We start from the raw sequence: 16,282 nt of genomic DNA, 5'->3' as shown, positions 1-16,282 counted from the left end.
TCGTGTGTGTGTGTGTGTGTGTGTGTGTGTGTGTTGAAGTTAAGAATCTTAACAACTCCAAATAGGTTGACCATTGACTTCACTTTCAATTTGGGGCATCAAAAACTTTTGTTTTGTGTATGAAAAATTGTACAAAGGATTTGGTCAATGTCTACTCGCAATAGCCAATACTTACGTTTTAATGAAAAGATACATATTTTATATAAATCAAGAATATGGTTGAATGCCAGGATAAAATAAAATGTATTTTTGCTAAAGAGATGATAGTGAGTTAAATGTTAGTGATAGAATAATAATAGATCATTTCTATTGTATCATTTTAATAACACAGAAAAAAACTCAGATAGTAACTTCCTTACCCGTAAATTCTCTGCAAAAAATGTTTATGTCTGAAGAGTATGTCTGATCCACTTATTTACCTAGCCTCAGCTTCCAATGGCAACCCACCCAGTTCCATATGGAGGCCTTGGCTGTCTAGGCTGCTGGTGTAACAGCTCTTTCAAGCAACTCCTAAGAGGTCCTTTAAGTGACAGTTATAAAGATGACAATTCCTCAGTGAGATTACCTCACACACATTAAAATAAAACACTTCCTTGCCCCATTTCCTCTCGTGTGAAGTGTCTAGGTTTTATTGGAATGTTTGTGCAAACATGAGTTCTATACCTCCGAGAAAGGGCAGCGACTACACACCTAATTGAAATGTCGCTCAGCCAAGGTCTGCAAATGAACTCAACTGAGGACTTCCCAGGGAGATTAAAATATGTTCATATTCTGTTTAAGAAAGCAAGAGATTTTAAGTGATCCAAATAGAAGCCTCTAGATCAGTTATATTTTGAAAATATCTAAGTGGAAATGAATATTTTACAATTACACTAGAGACCACCTGAGAAATATTTCTGTATAAGTGGATGATTAATGTGAATTTGTCTCAGCAGCTTCTAGACTTTAACCTTGGATTATCATCACATTGATAAAGCTTGCAGTATAAATGTGTTTTAGCCAAGTATACCCCAAAAGCAAGTGACGAAAGAAGAAGGACATAGACCCGTTTATTCTCAGATACTTCAAACTGGGCTTCGAGGCACATCAAGGATTGATTTTGGAAAGGAAGCCATAGGCCTGCAAGTCTTTGTGCCCTGAGGAGTCATCCAGTTCATCGTGTCACCCTCAGGAGTGTTAAAATCGCCAAATGCAGAACTGCTTATAATAGGCTGATGTCCTAACGTGGGAACTTGGAGAACTCTTCTGAAGGCAGAATCTCCCTTTCAAAGATATGGCAAACAGGTTTCTCCCTCATCTCACTCTTGTAGAGTCCCAGCAGTGGGAGTGTGTTCTGTAGGGTTGCCTGGCAATACCTCAAACCTTTAACAGAGAACTTAAACTTTGAATAATCTTTTTGCATGGTCTTCTGGTGTTCATCAAATAATAGCCCTTTGTTTAAGGAAAATCAGATGGAAACTTGTGTATTAAGTGACTAATGTAAAAGCTCATTATTGTGTTTGCCCTGCTACTTCACCTTTGATCTTTCAACTATGACCTTGGCTTTTGATCCATTTCCAAAGTATTAAAACTTAACTGCTGTGAAGAGCCAGCCTTTATGGTAGCGGACTCTCCAGCATGGCCCTTGGCTACTCCCTATCCCTCAGGCCTTGTTCTTCTATTTTGATTCTACCTGGTACTCTTCCTTCCCCTGATTTACATTGTAGCAGTGGGTAGCCAGCTTTCTCTTTTAAGGAACACCTTCAGTATCTCATTTCTTTTAATATTAAAATCATCAAAATATTCCAAACTCTGGCAAGGTTTTTACAGCTATGCTTATGGGAGGAAGCAAACAAAAAAATGAAAAAAAAAAAAAACTGTTAGAGCAAAGGGATGATTAATAACAAAATACTCTGGAGAAAGGTTGCTAGAGCAATAATAACCAATAATAAACAGTCATAAGTGTATTAAACTCTCACTTATGTTTAAATCTGAGCTAATAATGATATTTCAAAGGATGCTTTTTTGGTAACCCTTAGGGACTAAATCTTTATTCTGAAAACTGAAGAATACGAATTGTTGTTGAATTTCTGACATTAAGAAATGTCTTCTCAGTTTCCACCAAACACCAAAAAACATCTTTTTCTTCCATTCTTAGTATTCCAAATACATTTTATGTCTACTTCCATTGTAGCATACTGGGTTTTATAAGATCAGCTTTGGAACATTTACAGACTTATTAAGTATGTATACTTTTTGTCAGTGATACACTTTAATAGTAAAATTAATGGTGGTATTTAAGTGAACTAATGAAGATGGTTTCTTCTTCCCCTTTCTTACTTCCTCCCTCCCTCTACTCTCTCTTTTTTCCTTCCTCCCCTTCTCATTGTTCCTTTCCTGCTCTCTCTCTCTCTCTCTCTCTCTCTCTCTCTCTCTCTCTCTCTCTCTCTCTCTCTCTGACAGGACATTATGTAGTTCATCCTGGCCTTGAACCCTGACCTCCCAATGTAGCCAAGAAAGAATAACTTTGACTTTAAACATCCCACCAGACCCTCCTGTCTATACCTCGTGACCTGGCTTTATTTGGTGCTGGGGATCAAATCCAGGTACACTCTACCAGCTGAGCTACATTCTCAGCCCTGCAGACGTCTTCTTTAAAATTTTAAGCATTAGTGGTATTAGTGGATAAAATCACAGGGGCAAATGAGAGAGAGAGTCAAAGTTCCTGTGGTGTTAAGTCAGTGGCAGGAAATCCTCTGAAGGCTTCATTCCAGAGGCTACTTCAAGATATCTCAGGACCCCCCAGCATTTCATGGAGGGATACATTTTTACTGAAGCTTAGAACACACTCTCTCTGAGGCAATGATTGAGTGGCTCCGAGTTTTCATAGCTTCAGGACAGTGCTGTGTACTTTCTGTGGAGGTCATGAATGATGCTTCTTCCTCAAGATTAAGTTTGTCTTACGACGAACCCAGATCTAAATCACTCGTCTCTCCCCTTACAGCCTAGACTCCCCCTTACTGTTCTCCTTGCTGGTTTGAGCTCTCACGTCAACAGGGATTCAAGGACAAACCTCTCCCTGGACTTATTTCTTTCTCTGGGAGGAACAGACAATACCCGCCTCTGTCCTGCTGTGCCATGTTCACTCACTTTGAGCAAACATACCTATTAAGTACATTCACTCCTCTAAACATTCAGACGCAGCTAAACGTCTGTCCTCAGGACATCCTCCTCCAGGTCCTCAGATGAAGCTCACAGCTCCTTTTTTCTGGGCAGACATAGGGCTTTACAGAGTACTCCTTGTGCTCTCCAGCCTGCTGCCCAGTGGAAGGTGTGGGTCTCACTGCATATGAACTTCTCCAAGGATGGCCTTATGTTTCCATTTTCTAACCTAATTCCTGACCCTTTGTAACCATTCCCTAAACATTGAAAGAGCGAAAGAATTAACACATGGGTAGCCTTTTAATCCCAGCACTCAGGAGGCAAAGGTAGACAGATTTCTGAGTTCAAGCCAGCCTGGTCTACAGAGTGAGTTCTAGGACAGCCAGAGCTACAAACATAAACCCCGTCTTAAAAACAAAACAAAACAAAACAAAAAATCCAAACCCCAAAACCAAAACCAAAAACCAAGAAACAAAAACCAAAAACAAGTGGGTAAATGGATGTAGGGTCCTATGTACCTCCGCTGTCAGTCTGTCCATCTCACGCTGTGCTTATGAGACTTTTTGTTCATTGTTTTCAAGGATGCTGTGCGTTTATGTTAAGTAAATATTTAGTATCGAACCTAAGTAAGCAACCTTAAAATTAATTTCCCATTAAATTTAACTCTGATACCTTATGCATCATGCACTGGAGAATCTTGACTGAACTGCTCTGAGAAGACAGAGATTCGGGCTAGCTGAGGGCGAGGCCAAGCCATTTGATTTGTTCTATGGAGTTTCCTCTGAACAGAAGCACTGGCCACTTTTCTTCTCTTAACAAATGCTGGATAACCAGAGAGCAAGTGGTCATCCTGTAAGTCATACAAACTTGGAAGTGGTTTCCACCACCTTGGCAGTGGGGCAGTTTGAAGACAGGTGTTCCTAACTGAGCTCTGCCTGTGTCCTCTCTGCCTGCCTGCCTCCCCCCCCCCCCCCCCCCGAGCTAGACTTTATCTAGCTCTCCCCATTCTTCCCCCAACTTCAGAGACCCTTGCTTTTTCTTAATGGATAGTGTGGGTTACAAATCTCTTCACTTTTGCATGCCATAGCTCCCTAACTTTATGGGGGCACATTCATTATTTATCCTTGGTAGTTTGCTTTATTACTTGAGTAGGTATTTTATAAATGGATCTTAAATGAATGAGAACGTATCATTTTGTCGATTTATTTTAGCATTTTATTTATTTATTCTCTCTCTCTTTCACTTTGTGTGTGTGTGTGAGTGTGTGTGTGTGTGTGAGTGTGTGTGTGTGTGTGTGTGTCTGTGTGTCTGTGTTTGTGAGTATGTCACGGCACTCTTGTGAAGGTCAGAGGAGTTGGTTTTCTCCTTCTACCATGTGGCTCACAGGGATTGAACTTGGGTCCTCAGGCTTGGCAACAGGCACTTTTCCTTCCTGAGCCTGCACCAGTACAGAGAGTTTTATAGCTCTCTCCACCCCTTCATATCTTTCATATGCACTGAATGTGTGTGTCAGCTAATCTCACTTCATTCTGTATCCGTGGTATTGGATCACTACTTCTAAAATAGTCAAATTAACTGGATGTTTTTCTAGGATATGCTGACTTAAGATGAGTTATAATTAAAATTAGTTCAAATTAAACCCAGGGTATGTTGTTGTTTAGTTACAGAGGAGCCAGACACATCTGCTGTGGTGGTATCAGACTCCCTCCACGAGTCTCGCTATCTCTCCTTTCCCTCCTTCCTTCTTTCCTGGTCCCTCTTTCTCTCCCTCCTGGTGATTGTCACCTGCTGATCTCACCTCCTTCTCCTCCTCTGATGACTTCCTCTTTTTATACCAGCCTCCATACTGCCTTGAACACCACAGTTACACTACGCAACCAGGCTTTCTCAATAGCTCTTCCTCCTGCCTGGAAGAGTCTTCCCATGCACATCATCTTATTCAACTCTCTTATGTTTTTTATAAAAAGGTTTAGTTTATTCATCTGTGTTTGTGTCTCTGCTGGTACCTGTAGAGGCTAGATGAGGGTGTTGGGGCTCCTGGAACTGGAGTCACAGGCAGGTGGGAGCCACTTCGCATGGGCAATGAGAACTGAACTCAGGGCCTCTGGAAGAATAGGGGGTTCTCTTAACTGCTGGTTCATCTCCTCAGCCCTCTCATCTCTCTTCTTAATGTAACACTCTAGTGGACATTACTATTATTCAATGAAATCCATCTTTCGACAACTGGACAGGTCACATTTTCCCTTGAAGTTAGCAATGACTGCATGACTTACTGTAGTCAAGCAATGTGAGCAGAGGTGATACTTATCCGGCTGTACGTTGGTGTCCAGCATACATCAATCACTGCAATTCAAACCCTCATCAGTTCAAGTCTGAGTGAGGATGCCACAGGCACAGTGTCCACCCAGCCTAATGTGAACTAGAAGCAAGCCTGTTTGTTTAAGAGCAATTGAAAAGGTCTGGAGGTCAACAGTTCCTGCAAAATAAGCTAGGTGTGCGTACGCACCACACCCAGGTGTTTCCACACTTTGCTCCCACCCCTCTGTTCCCACCCATGACTTCCCTGGTTTACTTTAACCCACTTGACTCCTACTGCACTCACCACTTAGCCACATACAGCACTTGCCTGTTTCTCCGTCATCCCATCTTCTCTCCTTCGCTGGGATGCAACTCTGTGGTCAGGAATTTTATTTTGTTAAATTATACAAATGGAAGGTTTTTGTAAATGTTTAGTGAAGGAACGAGTATTAACAATGAATGCATGGATGCTAAGCACTATCATGTGCTGTTCTGTGTGTCCACAGAACAGAGAAGAAAACGATAACTTCCTTGCCCTGCTGAGTTTTATGGCTGACCCATTATCCAAGCAATGCATTGAAAGAGCGGAAGGACAGGCATGGTGCTACTGGAACACTTCAGTAGCTGTCATCAGACAGTAAGGGAAGCAGAGAGGAGATGTCTGAAAACTGAGAGAGGAGAAAGTCTGGGATCTATGCCAAATTTTTCATGGGTGTCAGGAATTTCAAAAGCAGTCATTGGACTTCACTTGGTCATCAGGGACTTCTTCAAGAGTACTTGTGAGCTTGATTTTATTTACCCAGATATAAGGAAATCATTCAGTCCTGCCTCAGTGACCACAATGGTATGTGTGAAAGAGCAAAGGACTTTAGCTTAGCACTTAACTTGCTTAGCACTACCCAGATATTCATGGCAGAGTCCAGCTAAAATGTCCTCTTCAATTCTTGTTTGCCCTGTGTGTGAGGACCAAGGTTTTAGAGGGCTTCCTTAAGCCTTAGCTACTGGGTTAGAAATGATCCTCATCCTTTCCTTCCTCCTTAAGCCTTACTTACTGGATGAGAAGTGAAGCTCATCCTTTCCTTCCTCCTTAAGCCTTACCTACTGGATGGGAAATGATGCTCATCCTTTACGCTTCCGTTTCCCTCACTGACTACTGGAAAATTCTGTTGGTTCTTCCTTCAAAATGTATCTCCTTTCTAGTAATTTTGGTTCCATCATCATGCCATGCAGCCACCACCTGCTTCCCATCTTCCTGCAGGGCTGCTCAATTCTTCTCAGTGCTTCTGAAATGCTCAAGTCTGGTTCACCTTCCACACTGCAGCTTCCATTCTCCTTGAAGATCAGATCTGTCGCTGTGATCCTGGCCTATAACACTAAGAATGAATTCAATCTCTAAGGACTTACAAGGTCTCATGGACTGTGATTGTTGCCCACACTGTGGATCACAACACTTTCTGCTCCCTTCTTGTTTTGTGGACTGTCGTCCTTTTTGTCCTTTTTGTCCTTTTTGTCCTTTTTGTCCTTTTTGTCCTTTTTGTCCTTTTTGTCCTTTTTGTCCTTTTTGTCCTTTTTGTCCTTTTGACAGTCCATCCTCATCTTGTGGACTTAGCACTGACTTCTTCCTGGATGGTCTTTCCAACAATTTTCGTTTGTCTGGCCCGCCTTCCTCTTTCAGCTCTTAGCTCAGCAGTCACCTCTGAAGCGAGGTCTTCCTTCCCCATCTAACTAAAGGGCTTCCCATTCAGCTCTCCTTGCCACAGTGTTCGCAGAGATTGCCATTTCTGTCATTGAATTACATCACTTATTTGTTTATTCATGCTCTCTGTCTTGTGATTGAGAACAAGGGTTGTATCAGTTGTTCCATTTGGCATTTTCAGAGTCTAGAATACTGCTTAGGTTCAGTAGGAGCTGCTTTTATATTTGCCACTTATGAGGCATTGTTCTGAAGACTTTAAAATATTTGCCTCTTAAGTTTTCATACATGTATATTGTAAATTGAGCACAATCGCTCATATCCTTTCTATACCCCCTTTCACCCCTCCCACTGTTAGCCTCTGTTCTCCCCCTCGACAGTTTCCCTTCCATGTCATATATACATACTTGATTTTATGTATTTATGTGAAAATCTAGGAACCACAAATAATTATGAAACATACCAGAATCTTTTTTGAGGCTGACTTAATTTATTAAGTATGACTACATCCAGGTGCATTCATTAACCTGAAGACACCCTAACTTCCTTCTTCTTTTTGGCTGAAAAAGATTACACTTTGTGCATATACCACATTTTCTTGACCTATTCCTCCATTGTCGGCCACCTAGATTATGGACATTTACTCATTTAATCTTTACCTACACCTCGACTTAAAGGTGAGGAAACTGGGATATTGAATTAGGAAAGAAGGCTGTTGCCAACATCAGGGAGCAGTAACACTGTAGAACAGCATTTCTCTAACTCCAGTACAAAGGCACTCGGAAAGGTGGAGGATGCTGACCCTCACCATAGCATTTGCTTCAGTAGGTATGGTGTGGGTTCTGAGAATTTTCATTTCTAACAAGTTTCCAAACGATGCTGATCCACACCATCCTTTGAGAATCAGTCAATAAAATCTAAAATTATTTCCCCCATTATCCATATGAATACATGTATTCCCATTTCTTAATGTGATGCTTGCTGTGGGAATCAAGGCTCCTAGAAGCAGCTTGATCTTCCATGAACCACAGAGGCTATGAATGGAAAAGTTGCTTGGACACAGTCTTTGGCTCTAAATCGGTGGTCTTAACTTGTCCAAAGAGGTTTCCATGTGGTATTGGATTTTTTTTTTCAAGTTGAAGTGTGACTAAGCTCCTCCCTTCGTACTAAGGCTGGGCCAGACAACCCAGTTGAGGAACAGACTCCCAAAAGCCAACCAAAGCGTTAGAGACAGGCCCTGATCCCACTGCTAGGAGTCCCACAAATAGACCAAGCTACACAATAGTCACACATATGTAGAGGGCCTAAGTGGGTCCCATGCAGGCTCCCTAGCTGTTGGTCCAGAGTCTGTGAGCTCCTATGAGGCCAGGTTAGTTGTTTCTGTGGGTTCCCTTGTGATTACCTTGAACCCCTGGCTCATACAGTCCTTCCTCTCTCTTCAACAGGATTCCCAGAGCTCAGGCCAGTGCTTCACTGTGGATCTCTGCATTGGCTTCCATCAGTTGCTAGATGAAGGTTCTCTGATGACAATTAGAGTATTTACCATTCTGATTACAGGAGGTGGCCTCTCCTGTTCAGGCACCCTCTCCACTGTTACTGGGAGCCTTAGCTGGGGTCATCCTTTTGGATTCCTGGGCATTACCCTTGCATCAGGTTTCAACCTGACCCTGAAGTGCCCTCCCCCTCCATCAAGACATCTTTCATTACTCTCCCCATCTGTCTTCCCCTAACCCACCCAACACAATCCCTTACCTGCCCCACCAGATTACCCAGGAGATCTCTTCTATTTTTCCCTTCCCAGGGAAACCAATGCATCCCTCTTTGGGACTTCTTTGTTACCTAGCCTCTTTGGGGCTGTGGATGTGGATGGCAGCATGGTTATCTTTTACTTTACAGCTAATATTCACTTATGAGTGAGTACACTGTAATGTTTGTCTTTCTGGGTCTGGGTTACCTCACTCAGGATGATTTTTTTTTCTAGTTCCTTCCATTTGCCTGCAAATGTCATGCTGTCATTGTTTTGTATAGCTAATACTCCACTGTGTAAATGTACTGCATTTTGTTCATCCATTCTTCAGTTAAGGGGCATCTAGGCTGTTTCCAGTTCTGGTTATTACAAATAAAGCTGTTATGAACATAGTTGAGCAAGTATCCTTGTGGAATGATTGAACATGCTTTGGGTGTATGCCCAAGATTGATATAGCCTGGTCTTGAAATAGATTGATTCTCAATTTTCTGAGAAACTGCCATATTGATTTCCAAAGTGACTGTACAAGTTTATACTCCCACCAGCAGTGGAGGAGTGTTCCCCTTACTCCACATCCTCTCCAACATAAGCTGTCATTACTATCTTAGCCATTCTGACAGCTGTAAAATGGTATCTCAGAGTCATTTTGGTTTGCATTTCTCTGATGGCTAAGGATGTTGGACAATTCTTTAAGTGTATCTTGGCCATTTGAGATTCTTCTGTTGAGAATTCTGTTTAGATCAATACACCATTTTTTAAAGTTGGATTATTTAGTATTTTTATATTTCTTGAGTTCTTTAAATATTTTGGAGATCAGCCCTCTGTCAGATGTAGAGTTGGTGAAGATATTTTCCCCTTCTGTCGGCTGCATGAGGCCACATTTAGTCATTGTTGATAACAGTGCTGTGCTATTGGTGTCCTATTCTGGAATTTGTTGCATAATATTATTTTAAGGTGTGTTACTTTTGTTTATGCTCTAGAAAATTTGTTTAATGATGCAAAAATGTGTTTGATTAAATAAAGTTCACTTGTGGTCAGAAAGCTAAGTCAGCAACTAGCTGACAGGAAATGGTAGGGAGGAGCCAAGTAGAGAAGGGTTTTTAAGAAGGGGCTAGGAGAAGCAGGAGGGCTTTTTTGAAGATGTGAGTAAGGAGAGGAGGTGAGCTACTTGCTATTCAGCCTCTCTGAGGAGCAGAATTCCACCTTAACCTTTGAATCTTGAGTTCTTTAGAGAGACAGAGATTTAGTTAAGTTCTCTTCATAGCTTTGAAAGAATCAGAGCCTAAGGGAACAGAGTTCCCTTCAGCAATGGCCCATGAGGCCTAACTACTGCTTGTAGTGGCTGAGTTGCAGTTGCTGATTTGGACAGCTGTGGCTTAAAAGGCAGCAATAATTCAATAAAAGGACAACAATATGGTGGTTTTTTTTCTTTTGTTCTTTGTGGGGCCCACCACCCAGCTCCCAAATAAATAACACATAGAGGCTTTTTCTTACTTATAAATGTCTGACCTTAGCTTGGCATTTCTTTAACTTTAAATCATCCCATCTACCTTTTGCCTCTGGGCTTTCCCCATTTTCTTACTTCTGTAAATATTACTCTTACTCCATGGCTTGATGTGTATCCTCCTTCTCTGGCTTTTTTTCCTCCAAGATTTCTCCTTCTATATGTCTTCCCTGCCTGCCAGCCCTGCCTATCCTTTCTCCTGCTTCACTGTCGGCCATTCAGCTCTTTATGAGACCATCAGGTGTTCTAGACAGACACAATAACACAGCTTCACAGAGTTAAACAAATACAACATAAATAAAAGCAACATACCTTAAAATAATATTCTGCAACAGGAAGCTGTCTCCTGTGCCAATGCATTCAAGGCTACTTCCCCCTCTCTCTTCTATCAGGCTTAGTGTAACTGGTTTTATGTTGAGATCTTTGATCCACTTGGACATGAGTTTTGTGCAGGGTAATAAATATGAATCAATTTGGATTCTTCTACATGCTGACATCCAGTTATGCAAGCACCATTTGTTGTAGATGCTTTCTTTTTTCTATTGTATAATTTTGGCTTCTTTGTCAAAAATCAGGTATTTATAGGTGTGTGGATTTACATCAGGGTCTTTGATTCAATTCCATTGACCCACCAGTCCGTTTTTATGCCAATACCATGCTGTTTTTATTACTGTAGCTCTGTAGTAGATCTTAAAATCAGGGATGATGATACCTCTGGATCATCAAGATGATTATACCTTTTATTGTATAGGATTGTTTTACCTATCCTGGGTTTTTTGTTTTTCCATATGAAGTTGAGTATTAGTCTTTTGAGGTCTGTGAAGAATTGTGTTGGGATTTTGATGGGGATTGCTTTGAATCTGTAAATTGCTTTTGGTAAGATTGCCATTTTTACTATGTTAATCCTACCAATCCATGAGCATGGAAGACATTTCCATTTTCTGATATCTTCTCCAATTTCTTTCTTCAAAGACTTAAAGTTCTTGTCATACAGGTCTTTCACTTGTTTGGTTAGAGTTACCCCAAGATATTTTATATTATTAGTGGCTATTGTAAAGGTGTTGTTTCCTTGATTTCTTTCTCAGCCCATTTATTGTTTGTGTATAGGTGGGCTACTGATTTTGTTTTTTAGGTAATCTTGTGTCCTGCCACATTACTGAAGGTGTTTATCAGCTTTAGGAGTTCCCTGGTAGAAGTTTTTGGGTCATTTATGCATACTATCATATCATCTGCAAATAGTGTAAGTTTGACTTCTTCCTTTCCAATTTGTACCCCCCTGATCTCTTTTGGTTGTCTTATTGCTCTAGCTGGAACTTAAGTACTGTATTCAATACATACAGAGAGCATGGAGAGTCTTGTCTTGTTCTTGATTTTAGTGGAATCCCTTTGAGTTTAATTTGATGTAGGCTGTTAGCTTGCTGTATATTGCTTTTATTATGTTTAGGTATGTTCCTTGTATCCCTGATCTCTCTAAGACCTTAATCATAAAGGGGTGTTGGATTTTGTCAAAGGCTTTTCAGCATGTAATAAGATGATCATGTGGTTTTTTTTTCTTTCAGTTTGTTTATATGGTGGGTTACATTGACAGATTTTCATATGTTGAACCATTCCTGCATCTCTGGGATGAAGTCCACTTGATCATGGTGAATGATCTTTTTGATGTCTTCTTGGATTAGTTTTGCCAGTATTTTATTGAGTATTTTCGCATCAATGTTCATGAGGGAAATTGGTCTGTAATTCTCTTTCTTTGTTGAGTCTTCATGTGGTTTGGGTATCAGGGTAACTGTAGCCTCATAAAAAGAGTTTGGTAATGCTCCCTCTGTTTCTGTTTTGTGGAATAAGTTGAAGAGTATTGGTATTAGCTTTCCTATGAAATTCGGGTAGAATTCTACACTGAAACCATCTAGCCCTGGGCTTTTTTTGGTTGGGAGACTGACTACTTCTACTTCTTTAGGGGATATAGGTTTATTTAAATTGTTTATCTGGTCTTGATTTAATTATGGTATGTGGTAATTATCAAGAAAATTGTCCATTTCTTTTAGATTTTCCAATGTGTGGAGTACAAGTTTTTAAAGTATGACCTAATGATTCTCTGGATTTCCTCAGTGTCTGTTGTTATGTCCCCCTTTTTGTTTCTGATTTTGTTAATTTAGATATTCTCTCTCTGCCTTTTAATTAATTTGGATAAGGGTTTGTCTATCTTGTTGATTTCTCAAAGAACCAACTCTTTGTTTCATTGATTCTGTGTATTGTTCTCTTTGTTTCTATTTTATTTATTTCAGCCCTGAGTTTGATTATTTCCTGCTGTCTACTCCTTCCGGGTATGTTTGCTTCTTTTTGTTCTGGAGCTCTCAGGTGTGCTGTTAATTCCCTAGTGTATGATTTCTCTGCAGTCTTTAAGTAGACACTTAGAGCTATGAACTTTCCTCTTAGCACTGCTTTCATTGTATCCCATAAGTTTTGGTTTGTTGTGCATTTATTTTCATTGAATTCTAGGAAGTCTTTAATTTCTTTACTTCTTCCTCGACTCACTGTAATTCAGTTGACAGTTGTTCGGTTTCCATGAGCTTGTAGGCTTTTTATAATTTGTTGTTGTTGAACTCTAGCTTTAACTGATGGTGATCGAATAAGATACAGGGAATTAGTCCCATTTTTTTTTTTTGTATCTGTTGAGATTTGCTTTGTTATCAAGTATGTGGTCCGTTTTAGAGAAGGTTCCATGAGTTGCTGAGAAAAAGGTATATTTTTTTATGTTTGGGTGAAATGTTCTGTAGATGTATGTTAAGTCCATTTGAGTCATAACATCTGTTAGTTCCATTATTTCTCTATTTAGGTTCTGTATGGCAGACCTGTCCATTGGTGAGAGTGGAGTATTGAAGTTTCCCACTATTAATGTGTGGGTTTGATATGTGATTTAAGCTTTAGTAATGTTTCTTTTACAAATGTGAGTGCCCTTGTATTTGAGGCATAGATGTTCAGAATTGAGACTTCATCTTGACGGTTTTTTCCTTTGATGAATATGAAATGTCCTTTTCCATCTCTTTTGATTAATTTTAGTTTGAAGTCTACTTTGTTATTAGGATAGTTACACCAGCTTGCTTCTTAGGTCCATTTGATTGGAAAATCTTTTCCCAAGCCTTTGATCTGTGGTAATATCTGTCCTTGAAGTTGAAGTGGGCTTCTTATATGCAGGAGAAGGATGGCTCCTGTTTTTGTATCTCTTCTGTTAGCCTGTGTCTTCTTATTGGTGAATTGAGTCCATTGTTATTAAGAGATATTAATGACCAGTGATTATTAATTCTTGTTATTTTTTGGTTTTGGTGGTGGTATTAGTATTGTACATGTGTTTCCCTTCTTTGGGTTTTGCTGGTGTAAGATTACCTATTACCTGTGTTTTCATGAGTGTAGCTAACTTCCTTGTGTTGGAGTTTTCCTTCCAGTACTTTTCTTAGGTCTGGATTTGTGGATAGATATTATTTAAATCTGGTTTTGTCTTGAAATATCTTGTTTTCTCCATCTATTGTGATTGAAAATTTTGCTGGGTATAGTAGTCTGGGCTGTCATCCTTGGTCTCTTTGTGTTTGCAAAAGGTCTGTCCAAGACCTTCTGGCTTTTAGAGTCTCTGTTGAGAAGTCAGGTGTTATTCTGATGGGTCTGCCTTCATAAGTCACTTGGCCTTTTTCCTCTGCAGCTCTTAATATTCTTTCTTCATTCTCCATGTTTAGTGTTTTGATTATTGTGTGGCAAAGGGACTTTTTTTTTTTCAGTCCAGTCTATTTTGTGTTCTGTAAGCTTCTTATACGTTTATAGGCATGCCCTTCTTTAGATTGGGAAAGTTTTCTTCTATGATTTCGTTGAATATATTTTCTGTGCCTTTGAGCTGGGATTCTTGTCCTTCTTCTAGCTCTATTATTCTTATTCTTGGGTTTGGTCTTTTCATGGTGTCCCAGATTTCCTGGATGTTTTATGTTAGAAATATTTTGGATTTAGCATTTTTTTGGACAGATGAATCTATTTCCTCTATTATATCTTAAATGCCTGAGATTCTTTCTTCAGTCTCTGTATTCTGTTGGTGATGCTTACATCTGTAGTTCCTGTTCATTTACCCAGATTTTACATTTCCAGAATTCCCTCAATTTGTTTTTTCTTTATTGCCGCTACTTCAATTTTCAAGTCTTGAATTGTTTTCTTCAGCTGTTTGATTGTTGTTTCTTGGCTTTCTTTAAGGGTTTTACTGATTTCTTTAAATTTTTTTTTTTGTTTGTCTTTTCCTCGATATATTTAAGGGGATTTTTCATTTCCTCTTTAAGGGCCTCTATCATCTTCATAAAGTTATTTTTAAGGTCATTTTGTTATGCTTCATCTGTGTTGAAATGTTCAGGTCTTGCTGTTGTAGGATCATTGGATTCTGGCAGTGCCATGCTGCCCTTTCTGCTATTGAGTGTGTACTTATAGTGGTGTTTACCCATCTGGCTTTGGGATGATTATCAGTCTGATTCTTCTGTTTGTCTTTGTTGGATGGGTGTTTTGTTCCTTTCTTATTTGTTTCTTTTATTGTTTTCTGGCCTGAATGGCCAACAGTTCTGGTGATTGGCAGATCTTCAGGTCCAGTAGGGTGTCTCAGCTGAGGTTTGTCGAGGTTTTGGGTGCCTAGATCCAGCCTATCCTCTTGCTCTTCTGACTGGTGTGGGCTGTACCTGTGACTATGGAGTCTGCTGGAGTTGTGGGGTAGGGCTGGCCACAGAGAGGACGATGAGGTGGGTGGGGTTGGGTGTCAGAGCAGGTCTTGAGGGAACAGAATCCTGTGGGTGGTGGCAGTTGATGTCCAGCCTTCAGGAAGGTCTCTCATCTGCTGGCCAGCTGGTAGGGACTGCTGTGTATTGGAATTTTTTAATGATGTTGTAGTAGATAATGTGTAATGATTTTGTGAATTTGAAGGGTGACTAAAGGAGCCTCATGGGAACAGAGGAAATTTACATCTTTTTGTCTGTTTTGTTTGTTTTTGTTTTTTAAATTTAATTTGAGTGATCAAGATGGTTTCTGGACAAGTTGACTTGCAATTTATTTTCTATTTAATTTAGACAATCATAAGGTCCCACCCCTTTCATGTGGTCCCATCCATGTTTCATGTGCCCTGAGTTTCAGATAGATTGCACATGATGGTTTTCTGACACTTACTGTCGGCATTAAAAGAAACTTTCTTCAAAAAGAAAGGCAAAATTCAAGAGAACTTATTAAAAATGTATAGAATTTGAATATTTATCACTTAATCCTCTTGGTCAATAGGACAATTGCTCTGAAAGGATTTTTAAAAACTGTGCACAAGACAATTTTCACTAAGACAGATGAACACTTGGGTTGTTTCTTGCACAGCAACCTTATTGCACACTAGAGGCTTGGAGCCACAAAACTTTGTTTTCCCAGCTTCTCCCCGGTATTAACATTCCAACGCTGTATTCCCATGACAAAGACTAATAAGAGAAAACGGCACACCCTGGATCTATTCCAGTGATAAAGACCGGAGTGGGAAACGGTAAAACCTACCTTGTCCTCATTACCACCGTGCTAAAACTGCCATCAATTATAATCACCCACCATCTCCCTAACGTGAGACTTTGTTCCTAACGTCCCTTCAATGGGAACTCTATCTCCTCCAATCCTGTCTGTCTGTGGAACGTGTATGGAAATATATTGATAGTGCTTGCATTGATAGCATTCTCCCCACTTAGCAAAGCCTGTGTTGGAAAAGAGGTGGTGTCAGCTCATAACAGCAGACTCCTATGGACAGCCATTTCTATTTTATTGCCTATCATCTTGTAGGCAAAATAGAAAGTGTTCTAAGCATTTACCCTGACCTGTATTTCACAGACATAGTTAGTGATGCTGAACGTTTCTTTTA

This window comes from Peromyscus californicus, unplaced genomic scaffold, assembly GCF_007827085.1.
Source record: "Peromyscus californicus insignis strain IS unplaced genomic scaffold, ASM782708v3 Scaffold_18__1_contigs__length_77618521, whole genome shotgun sequence".
Taxonomy (NCBI): domain Eukaryota; kingdom Metazoa; phylum Chordata; class Mammalia; order Rodentia; family Cricetidae; genus Peromyscus; species Peromyscus californicus.
The sequence above is the reverse complement of the archived record's forward strand: the minus strand, read 5'-3'. Positions refer to the sequence as shown.